The sequence below is a fragment of the Phyllostomus discolor genome, chromosome 4, assembly GCF_004126475.2.
Source record: "Phyllostomus discolor isolate MPI-MPIP mPhyDis1 chromosome 4, mPhyDis1.pri.v3, whole genome shotgun sequence".
NCBI lineage: Eukaryota > Metazoa > Chordata > Mammalia > Chiroptera > Phyllostomidae > Phyllostomus > Phyllostomus discolor.
Genome location: NC_040906.2, coordinates 16,393,887 through 16,406,023, shown reverse-complemented (window position 1 = coordinate 16,406,023; position 12,137 = coordinate 16,393,887).

The window sequence follows — 12,137 nt, the reverse complement described above, 5'->3', positions numbered from 1 at the left end:
CACTTTCTCCCAAGATGCCCAGATCGTTGTAGGGAAATGATGTCATTCATTTCTTACAGCCTCGTCCCTGCCTCCCTTACCCTTAAGCCTGCCCAATCTGGACGGAGGGGGGTAGCCCCGGACACGGCTTCCCCCGTGGTCCGCATGGAGACCCAGTGGGCTCTGCTGTGACTCTGAGACCTCTGTCTCAGCTCCTGTCACTCAAGAGCACTAGACATCTGTCCACCTGTCCACAGTGAGCCCCTCACATGCCAGCCACACTGGACATTAAGCGGTGTCCACCTTTTCTAAAAAGTTCCAAAAAAAGAAACACCCCGACCTTCTTGGAAGGTGTGTCCGAGCCCCAGCAGAGTGAGGAAGCTCCTCTTGACCTGTAACGCAGCTCCCCTCAGCTGCAGTGCAGCCCTGGTCTTTCCAGTCCTGTTTGCCGTTGGCACCACGAACAGGTGTCTTGTGCCCACCGCTCCAAGGAGCTGCCTGTGTGCAGATGTGAGATTAGTGTTATTTCAGTGAACAAATGTGACCACCACACTACAAGACTTGTAGATAGTGTTTAAACACATAGGCATCAATAGTGTTCCTAGCAGTAAGACAAAACAAGGAGATCGGGATTAACCTCTCTGCTTTACTCCTCACCAGCCACATCATCTTGAACACGTACCTTTATTTCCCCTATTAGTGTTTTCTTAGCTCCGAAGCCAAATAAGGCCACCCGCCTATTTCACAGGGCCAGTGTGACAACTGGATGGAATCGCATTAGGTATGATGCTTTTCAATCTGATCAGGACGATGTCCATGAACGGAATTGCTGCTATTTCTTTTCAAAATTGGGGAGAAGTGTCTATGGGCTTTAGCATCTTCAACGCCTATTACGTGAGTTTCGTCTAGATTTTAAACAGGAAACAGAGGGATGGGAAGTGGAAGGAAAGAGAAACTGGGCAGGGTGATTTAGGAAGGTCATGAAAACATGCTTGAACTTTAAAAATTAGGGGGAAGGTGAGTGGTATCACAGCTGAAGCATAGAATTGCTTGTTAAAACAATAGTCGCAAAGGAAAATCATCCCAGTTTCTAATTTTACTTTGTTTTTTTTTTAAGATTTTATTTATTTTTATTTTTAGGGAGGGAAAGGAGGGAGGGGGGAGAGAGAGAGAGAGACATCAATGTGCAGTTGTTGGGGTTATGGCCTGCAACCCAGGAATGTACCCTGGCTGGGAATTGAACCTGGGACACTTTGGTTCCCAGCCCACGCTCAATCCACTGAGCTACGCCAGCCAGGGCTCCAGTTTCTTACTGACCTTCAAAATCACCTTTTGGTCTTTCCCATGGGGCCTCTGCCCCGTCATCTCCCTCGCCCTCTCTGTGCTCCCCTCTCTCTTCCCCACACCCCTCCAAGAATTTTGAGCTGTTTTTACTACTTTTGCAATCACTATTCTCGTACCTTGGAAGGCATCACCCATCACTGGCCCTTGATAAAGCTGAGGATAAAGAGAATGGAACTAAGTTCCAACAGGTTCCCAGAGCTCAGGCCCCTCCTTTATGCCTTTCTCCTACCTGAGATTTCAGCATCCATCATTCTTGACAGTCCCTTGCACGGGGAGGCCCCTTCTAAATCTGTACATTGCAGGTGCTCCAGCAGGGAGGGCAGCTTGCCTGCAGCATCTCAACACGTCTAGATGTCTATCTTGACATCTAGGCCTGCAACTCGGAACGCACAGCACACGTAAATTAGACGTTACCCATCTAGCCTAGAGTTGGTTACTCCAGCCGCTCACCTGTCGTGGCCCCTCGCCCCCACTCCTGCCACCATGACGCCAAAAGTGAAACGCCACCATTTTATACTATCTCACGGAGAAAGGACGCACTAACAGATGATATCAAACCTTCCAGCCTCCTTCGGTTGTCCTAAAATGTTGATTCTCGTAGATCTGGAAACAACTAAAGATATGGCCTTGCTTATTCTGTTTCCAGTCAATGCTCCACTCGAATCCTCTCAGGAAGGGGTTTGTACATGGTTTTTCTTAGAAGTTCCACAGGCAGAAACTTTGCAGCGTCCTCGGGTCACTCGTTCAAATGCTTTGCATTCTGACATCTCGGCCAAGCTTTATAATTATTAAGCCACTTGAGTACTGACTGATAAGCATACACTTCCTTTTCTTTTTCCTGATAATGCCACCCTGTTTTCTTTTCCTTTTTTGTTAAGATTTTATTTATTTATTTTTAGAGAGGGAAGGGAGGGAGAGAGAGAGAGAGAGAGAGAGAGAGAGAGAGAGAGAGAGAGAGAGAGAAACATCAATGTGCGGTTGCTGGGGGTTATGGCCTGCAACCCAGGCATGTACCCTGGCTGGGAATCGAACCTGGGACACTTTGGTTCCACTGAGTTATGCCAGCCAGGGCTCCACCCTGTTTTCATCTAGCAGAAAAACCCCTTGGTCTCAATAAAGTCGTGTTCTGATCCAACCACAAGGCAGGTCTGTGCCCCGAGAGATCCTGGTAGCTTTCTTCTCCCGGGACTGAGGAGAATCGAGTGACCCTGGAGTGAGCTTCTTTCTTGCTCCACAAATATCCTGACCTGTTCTGCAGCTGGCCTTTGTGAACCTGGTCCCCCCAGCTCTCCTCTGACCCATGGAGCCTCCTATGTCTCCCCCCCACCCCCCCAATTAATCCCTAGTCCCCAAGTGGGTTTTGTTATTGTTTGTGTGGTTTGGCTTTTTTTTTTTTCCTTCAAGACTATCAGTGTTCATTTTGTTTGCTCCTAATGAAAGAACCTAATTTAACTTTATTATAATTATTCTTTTCCTAAACAAGAATATTCCCATCCAGGGCCCCCAACATACCATCCTTATATTGGAATTTAAAAATCTGATTTGCATCCCCTGACCCCCTTTCCCATTTTCAGATTCATAAATCCAGTGGACTAGGCCTCCCCATCAGAATGTACACAGCCGTGCTGCATGTCCCAAACCCTCGCGGTTCTGCAACAGATCACTTTTTTAATTTATTTATATTTTATTATTTATTTATTTTTAGAGAGGGAAGGGGGGAGAGAGAGGGGGGGAGAAACATCAATGTGTGGTTGTTGGGGGCCGTGGCCTGCAATTTAGGCATGTGCCCTGACTAGGAATCGAACCTGCGATGCCTGGTTTGCAGCCCGCACTCAGTCCACTGAGCTACACCAGCCAGGGCAACAGATCACTTTTTTAAGCATGTATGAGGCCCTGATCACTACCCTGAGTATTGGAGACCTCATAGCGGTCCATTTCCTTCAGAGACCCACAGTCTCGTGTGACCCGTAGAGACGTAAACACTCGATTCCACAAGGTGTGCTAAGTGCTGTGCTGGGAAAACCAAGGAGGACTCCTAATCTCAGCTTCAGGAAAGGCTTCCTGAAGGAGACACTATCCAGGTAGGCTTGGAGTTAGCCGGGTAAATGTGGGAGTCGGGCGAGGTCTGGCTCTTTGCGGCTCTCATCGCTTTCCTTACTTGTTAGCTGCCTGAAATGCCCTCACTTCCTGCTGGAAGTCAGCCTCGGTCTGAGCGCCGCGGTGAGCTCGTCTCTGTTCGCCTCGGTGTCCCAGGAAGAGAGCCTGGCACATGGTAGGCGCTGAAACAGTCCTGCATAAACATGCTTGGAGCAAGGGTCACCTCCTGAGCGGGTGCCCAGGCCCTCCCTGAGAAGCCCTCCTCTCCCTGCCTTGGGCCTCCCTGGAGGACACCACGCTGTTCCCGACTCCGGCCCTTTGCGCGCAAGGCCCACCGCTCCCTCTTCCTCCCTCTGCCTGACCAGCCCCTGTCATCTCTCGCCGCCTAAGCATCAGGTTCTCATCAACGCCTCCTGGACACACTCCCGACCCTGGTCTTCTCCCCGCCCTCCCCAACCCCCCAGGCTGGGTGCCCCTCCCTTCTCCCCACCCCACAGACCCCCGCCAGCATGCTGTCATGGTGCTTCCTGCCAAGGCTGCCAGATTTAGCAAATAAAAACACAGGACATCTAGTAAAATTTGAACTTCTGATAAACAACATTTTTTTTTAGTATAAGTATTCCCCATGCAATATTTGGATAAATTTGTACTTTAAAATTATTCCTTGTTTATCTGGAATTCAGATTTTACTGGGTGTCCTGTGTTTTATCTGACAACCCTACTCTCCGCACTGGGTTTTGGCTTCTGATTTTCCCTGTTTCTCCCCATTCACACACATCCTTGCAAAACGTTTCTTCTTTTGTCTCTCCTCCAAGGGCCGTGACTTACTCAGATCAGACCCTTAGGCCCCTGAATGCTACGTGTGAGGTTAGCCTCTAGGCCACTCCGCAGACCCAGATGGGAGCCCACATCACCTGTGGGTGTCCCGGATGCCTCCCCACGGGCCTGTAGCCAAAAGTGATGGGGACGCCTCTGGGTGTGGGGAACCCAGAGAAGAAAATAACTCTTTCTTCTAGCTTAGCACTGGGATAAATTTTTTCTTCCTACTGGTCAATGCTCCCTTCCATCATCTTCTCCAAAGTCGGGAATCTCAGGAATGAACGGTAGCTCTGTTGTTGGGAGGGGCTGGTCAGGGGACAAGATGCAGTGACCGCAGACACTACCATCACGACTGTGTGTCTCCAGTTCTGGACATTTACTGAGTGCTCCTTAAAATCAGCTCATGCAACCCTCATAAGAACTTATGAGGGAGGGAAATAGTCTCCCTATTATACAGATCATCATCACCCCCATTGTACAGAGGAGGAAGCTGAGCTGAGAAAGGTTAAACACTGGGTCCGAGGAGCGAGGCGGTGAGCCAGGGGTGGGGTGGGGGCCGGGCACTCTCCGCTCACACCGCCCTGTCTGCCCTGACGCTGTGCTGGGCCAGGGCCGAGGAACGTGGTGGGTGCATCTGGGTGCCAGCCCATCCTATCCATACAAAGGGTGAGCATTTTCTGGGACGTGACTCTGGATAGATACATTCTAATTCTCACCAGCCTTTCCTGTGCTGTCTCCCCTCTTATACACTTCATCCCTCCCTCCCCCCGCTCAGTTACGAATTGCCCTGCCCGGTGGTTCCCCAAGCTCTGCAAAGACGTTTTTGAAGCCTCACCTGGAATAGACCCGACCTTCCCAAGCCCCTGAGGGGCCCAGGGCCGTGCCGGGTGGATGTGCTTCCTGGAGCTGCAGCATGAGTGGGAGCTCTGCCCACCCTCTCCCTTAGCCTGGCAGCTGCTGAGCAGGTGGGCCCCTCCCCTGGTGGCTTGGAACCTAGCCTTGTTCTGTGTACCTGGAGCCTTGGGCAGCCATCCAGGTCTTAATTGCAAATACACCCACTTTTCACGGTTTCAGCCTTTGCTAATTGCCAAGGCCGTTTGACCTGGAGCTCAGGTTTGACTCCCACGTAAATCCTGAGTACCTTCTCCCTCTCCCCCCTTCCCCCAACCTGCCACCTTACCAGCAAGTGTAATCACAGGATCACAGGGAGAGCCTTGGAGCTGATGTCAGGCAGAGATTGTCTCATCTCATTTCTCATTTTCCAGATGAGGAAATAGAGGGCTAAGAAAGGTTAGAGATTTAATCAAGCTCAAGGAGTTAGCAGTGATTTGTCTTATTTGGAAATAAGGCTTGAAGACATGAATCAAGCACCCCAGAGAGCACTGGCCGGTGGGTCTGGGTTATTCTGATGACAGGCTGTAGCCCCAGTGGATACAAAAGAGGACACAGTCGGGTCTCATGAACCTTCTGGCTTGGCTATCAACCAGGCTCTACATATTAGGATAATTCAAGGTCTCTGTCCCTCATGTGACTGATACTTTCGGAGAGGTTTGTTTATTAACTTTCTGAGGATCGTTCTTAGAGTGGGCTCTTTGGGGAACCAGGGAGATGTGGGCAGATGGAGGTTAGAGGATTGCCAGATGGCGAGACTGTACGAGGAGTTTGTATGTGGGCTGGGGACAGCAATGCGAAAACCCTCAAAATCCTATCAAACCCCCAGAGTTTAGAAACCTCTGTAAGCCGGGACTCAAACCCAGGCCCAAAAGTGTTTTGTTATTTGCTTGTTTTCTCTCCAGTTAAGGCATGCCACCTCTGCCCAGGCCGCGAGGGCCATGAAAGGTCACTGTGGCCATCCCTCCACCTCTCCACCCCTCCAATCTGACCGGAGTCCACCATCGTGGGAAACACTTCCAGGGACGCAAATCCAGTCTCTCTGGAGGCCCGAGCTCTGGTTTAAGGTGCTTTGGAGTCAGAAAGTTCCCCCAAACTTCCTCCTTGGGGGCAGTTCTCATTCTTTTCTTCTTTGGAAAGGAAAACTATATTAATTAACTAAACAAACATTTACTGAGCACTTACCAGGTAACGCTGTGCCCAATTAAGGGGGTGCTGAGGGGGACACATCCCACCTTCTCTGAGCTCCGACTGTCCGCAGGCTGCCAGGCCATGACACAGGTTTCTGATTCAGCAGGTCCCTTGGCCCCACCTTCCCGCTCACCCAAACCCAGGGTTCAGTTACCGTTCTGAGCCCCCCACAGGGTTTGATTCCATTTGGAGGGTACTATCCCCCACCATTGCCTTCCTTGTGGGGACTGTTCTGGGGAGCACAGGTTGGTCCAGGTGGTGGTGGGTAGTGGGGTGACTCCACAGTCTGAGAGATCTCTCCCTCCCTTCTGACAGTTCCCAGCCCGCTTGCTGATGCAGAATCTCCTTCCTTCTGCTCAGAGATTTGCTACTTATTCTAAACGGAAACCCTTCTAAAGAGGTCTCATTCATGCTCTGATCAGTTGTAATGATGTTTATGTAATTGATGATGTAATAGGATTCTTTTCTTACTTTCATAAAATTATGAAGGTCATACCTAATCACTGTAGAAAATTTATGATATATACATAAGGATTTTATTGTGTCCTTTTGTATATGCTTACATAAGGAAATAGAAATCACCCATATTCTTATAACCCAGAGACAGCGGTGGGTTTTGTTCTAGTTTCTAACAGGCAGAGTGGTCAGTTTACTGAAAAGCATAGTGGTGTGTGGAGCTCAGAGCAAAATCTCTGAGCCAGGTGCTGGGCCGGTTGCTGTCTCTGTGACCTTACACAAGCGAGTGCTCTCTGCCTTACCTGCCTCATCGGTACAATGGGGATAACCGTGGTGCCCAGGCTACTGGCTATTGTGAAGATTTAGCGAGTTGACACAGGTGAAGTGCCTGGCGTGCTGCCTGGCTCACGCAATGGGAGGTGTGAGTGGTATCGCTGCTGTTGTTATTGTTTGTCGTTATTGTTATAGCGAAGGCCCCTGGGCTGACTCAGTGGCTCCTGTCCGGTGCTCTCTGGAGGCCAGTCACTGTGGTCCCCAGCCCTACCCCTTTCCAGTTCCCAGAGCATGCATACATTTGTCTAGACTATTTTGGGAGATGGCAGAGATCTTTCTATCATGGTACGCAAAAAAAAAAAAGCATCTCCCCTCATATACTTTCAAACATCTGCGTGCTTTTGCCAAAGTTTTAGCTCTAGTGAGAATCATCTCATTCTCTCTTCTGTCTCTGTCTTAAGAATCTCTTCCGTGGCCTCTCCAGCCCCCTGGCACTTAAGTCCTCCCACACTCCCCGAAGCTCTCCTCAGCTTACGACGCCGGCAGCTGCACCCAGAAGAACTGAAGGGCCAAGGCCGGACCATGCACACCCTGGGCCTCATTTTATCTAGCCGTGTATGGATCAGTTTACACGTGTGCACACGCTCATGGCAGTGCACCTAGATGGACACCCCCCGCCTGCCAAACCGGAACAGTAGAGGAACACTTCATACGCTGTTTGGTGGCTTGCTTCTTTCATTTGGCAGTATAGGTGATCACTCGCCACGACACTGTGGCACAGCCATTAGAAATCTGTAAGAGATTCTTTGCTGAAAGAAGGTTTTTTTTTTTGTTTGTTTTTTTGCTTGTTTTGTGTTTTAACAGAGAGGAAGCTCAAGGCTGCAGGCACTGGGGGCAAGAGGCGGACCTGAAGGCCTCCGGTAAATCAGCTTGCATGCTCACACCCACAGCCCTCTGGAATGTGGCTGTCACCGGTCTGCCTCACTGTCGTTATTCCTTTCTGACAGGACCGTGGATCGGAACATGCATTCCCAGCTTTCTGGCAATTCTTCTTCATTGTCGTCTGCCTGTCTTCTCCCACCCACCCCTCCTTTTTAAAAATGGGTGCCCCTCAGGGTTCTCCATAGACCCTCCCTCACCTCCTGCCTGTGGAGTCCCCCAGGGCTTCTCCCCAACCACAGGGCCTTCACTCATCACTCACATCCCCAAGGCTCCCCACACTTTTCCTCTCCTGACCTCTCCGCTTGGCTGGCTCCCAAGCTTCAGTCAAGCTGAGCATGCCCAAGGTGGGATTCGTCGTTTCAGAGCCCAGCCTCCTCCCCCATCCACGTCTCTGTCTCGGCAAATGTCATCCTCTTCCATTTACTATTCAAGCCAGAGACGATGGTATGTTTCCCTTCCCTTCCTCAGTAGCCAATCCGTACAGTAAGCTTTTCATTACATTTTATGTGTTCAATCAAAACGACTGCGCTTTATTCTGAAATTGTGTGCACCCAGTGTCTTTGATATCAAAATGCTTTTTTTTCCCCCTCTAAAGAAATGTGGGATGCGGTAGGTGGCAGCTGCTTTCGGCTGTGTGCATGTTGTTCGTGTCAGCGAAGGAGGCACTGTTGATTGCCACCGAAACCCAGACCCCTTTCCCACCTCCAACAGGGTCCGGTCCTGTTCAGACCTTCTCCCCACGGCCTGCTTCCGAGGGTAACGCTGAGCAGTCTAAGCCAGCGGTTTTCAACACGTGTCTGCGAGGCCCTTCCACGGCATCTGGGAGGTCAGAACTATTTTCCTACTGAAGCATTATTTGCCTTTCTCACTTTCCTTCTTTTACGAGTATACCCTGGGTTTTTCCAGAGGCTAACCGTCATGTGACATTGCAACAGACTGAATGCAGAAGCAGATACGAGAACGCAGCTGTCTTTCATTAAGCCAGACATTAAAGAGATTTGCAAAAATATGGAACAATGCCACACTTGTCACTAAACTTTGAAAGGTAGTTATTTTTCATAACAAATAGGTTACTTATGCTAACATGCAATGAGTTTATTACTGTTATTTTATAACAAGTCAATTAATAAATATTTAAAAGTTTCCCCGTACTAGTTTATAATATAATACATATCAAGAGATATAACCCACCTGAACTAAAGCTCTCTGGGGTTTTCAATGATTTTTTAGAATTTTAAAGGGGTCCCAAGATGCGAAAGTTTGAGAACCACTGGGCTGCCCTGGTAACAGCTCTTGGTTATGTAAGTGACCCAAATTAGTCCAATCAGACTGGATCATGGAAAGATTTATATTCCATGTCTGGGAAAGAGATTTCCCTGCGTTCAGTGGAAGCTTCCAGTCCCCATGGCCACTGGTAGCCTCTCGCAACCACGAGGAAAATTACGGATGCAGTGGATAGCAGTTTGGAGGGAAGGAAGGACCTCAGGACCTCCATGAGCGACCTCAGGCCGCTCATGTGACACCCTCTGCTCTTCCAGTGATGTGAGAAGATACATCTTTTTACTGATGGATGTCCAGTACTGATGGAGAATCCAGTTTGCATTGGATTCTCCATTACTTGCCTCTGAAAGCCCCCTTAACCAACATTGCACTTGGGAAACGAGGCGTTGGCATGCCCATGTTGACGCAAACATCGGAGGGCATCTTACTCTTCTGTGTAATCTGTAAACCACCATGTTAGATGATCCTCGGAGGCTTCTCCAAGCATGAGGAACCACCAAGAAAGAAGAAAAGGGACGAGAGGAGGGAGCTGAGGTTGTGCCACGCAGAAGCATCACGGCGCAGAGAGTTTCCGGAGCAGAGTGAGAGACGGAGGAGGGAGAGGAATCCCGAGGGATTCCTAGCACTGGTGTGCCCTTGGAAACCCAGCTCCTCCTGCTCCCACTCCTCTGCCTCTCTAGCTCTGTCCTTCGTAAACCAAACTGTCAGCATCTGTCTGGGCGAACTGACTGGTGGTGATAGCCCGGGAAGTTTGCTCCACTGCTTGACAAGTGGCGAGAAGCACCTGGGGCGCTTGGATGGCCGTCACCAGTGCCTTATTCTTCCATTGGCACTTATCCTAGTCTCTATTTTGCCACTTTGTTCAGGGCTTTCAAAGGATCTTGCAGGTACATTTGGGTGCAATGGATGGGATACAAACATGGTAGAGAAATAACGTTCTTGCCTGTTTAAATAATGTTGTTACTTGCTTAAAATAAGTGTGGTGTCAAGGACAGTAATTGATGCCTTTCTTAATAGAATGGTCTCTAGCCATGGCAGGTATTTCCTTGGAGTGCTGATGTAACTATATGCAAATCACAGGCATCTTGGCTTGGAAATCTCAAAGTGAGGTTATAATGAAGCTAAAAAACATTGATCTGAATTTTACTTTCTTTTTGGTTGCTAGCAAAGTGGGAGAGGAGGAAGCAGGAAGAGAGCTTGGGGACAAATTAGGCTTTTCCTTAATAAATTGCAAGTAGGACACTAAAGGTCTTTATTTTTATTTTTATTTTTTGTTAGACATCAAAGTGAGATAGAAGCTTTCTGCACTATTGTTTTTTTTTTTTTAAACAAGAAAGTGCTACAAAGACACAAAGCACGCTAGACTTGGGATAAGCCCGGGGGAGTCATTATGTCCAAGTTAGGATAATCAAAAAGAGTTTAATTTACTCAGGTCTGGAATAAAACCAAGTCTGCATTCAGCAATATTTGAAACCAGTTTAAGGTCAGCGAGTGGGATGCCAGTTGTATTTAAATGCTTCTATCTATTTATTCATATTTTACATTGTACTCTGAATTACATGCCTTCTTTTTTAATTAAGAAAAAGATAATTGCTGAGCCTAATCATTTCAGCATAGTTTTTAATTGTAAAATAAGCATAAGAAATGCAAAAGGCACTTTCTAATCTTCTTGATTTACTTCTCCATTCTTAGGGGTTCTCAAAGCCAAAGAGAGTGTCTGTTAGTGAATTAGAATGAAACCACAGGGTAATTACTTTCTGGGCTACCAACGCAACATGAGTTGCTTTCTGTTGTAAGAATGCTGAAAAGTTGCCATAAAATTAAATCAATTAGAATAATAAGGGGGCAGGAGAAGATTAAATTTATTTCCATCTGATTTAACTTACTAATTTCTCAGGGGAGACGGAGTTCCCCGCCATTGACCTTCAGGTTTTAACCCATGAGCCCCTTCTGTCCTCACGACATACTTGGGACGTAATTCACGCCCCAAAGGCTGGGTCTTTTTGGTTGCCTCGGAAAGTAGTTTTGAGGACTGAGAGTCAGTGAACAAGTTAGTCAGGGCGCAGATGTGTCTGGAGATCCTACCACGCTCCAGGCATGCTCTGTCGTCTGGGGGTTCAGTGCGGACAAGTGAACACTCTTGACCTCCAGAAGCTTATGCTCTAGTGGGGGAAAACAGATAATAAATGCATAAACAAATAAACCAATAAAATGACCAATAAGTGCCACAAAGATGATAGGATAGGGCAATGTCACGGAAAGCCACCTCCCAGCAGATGGTCAGCGCGAGCAGAGGCCCCGCGGCAGGAACACACGTGGGGTGTTTGAGAGTGAGAAACAAGTCCTGCCTGACGGAGGCTTGGGTGGAGGGAGACAGCGCTACACTCATCTCCTCTTCCTCCACGACGTCCTTCCTCAGGCCTGGCGGCTGAAACCGTCCCACCTTTTCTCTGCCTGGTGAATGGGGAGGCCCTCTCTAAACAAAATGTCCGGGAGGGATGTTTTTGAATCTCAGGGCTGGCCCTGCTGTTGGTACTTGTTAAAGCATAAGGAAATGGGTGTCTCCGCCTTCCCGGCACCCCAGGGAACATCGTTTTCCCAGTAGGTTTAAGCCTTGGTTTAACCATAATTACATTGTTAGAGATGGTCAGCTCCGCATAGGTTCTTCCGTTCCTGGTTGCAGATGAGGGGATCCGTGCCAGCTGCTGGTCTATTAGGAGGTACAGATAGCATGGACTAACTGGGAGGACTGGAGAAAAAGATGCTAGGTGGAGCTTCCAGGAATGACTTCTCAAAGCTCACGGCAGCGTTGGACCCTTATGCAAGCTTCTGCCCTGGCCGTGATCAGAAAGCTGCGTGCAAAT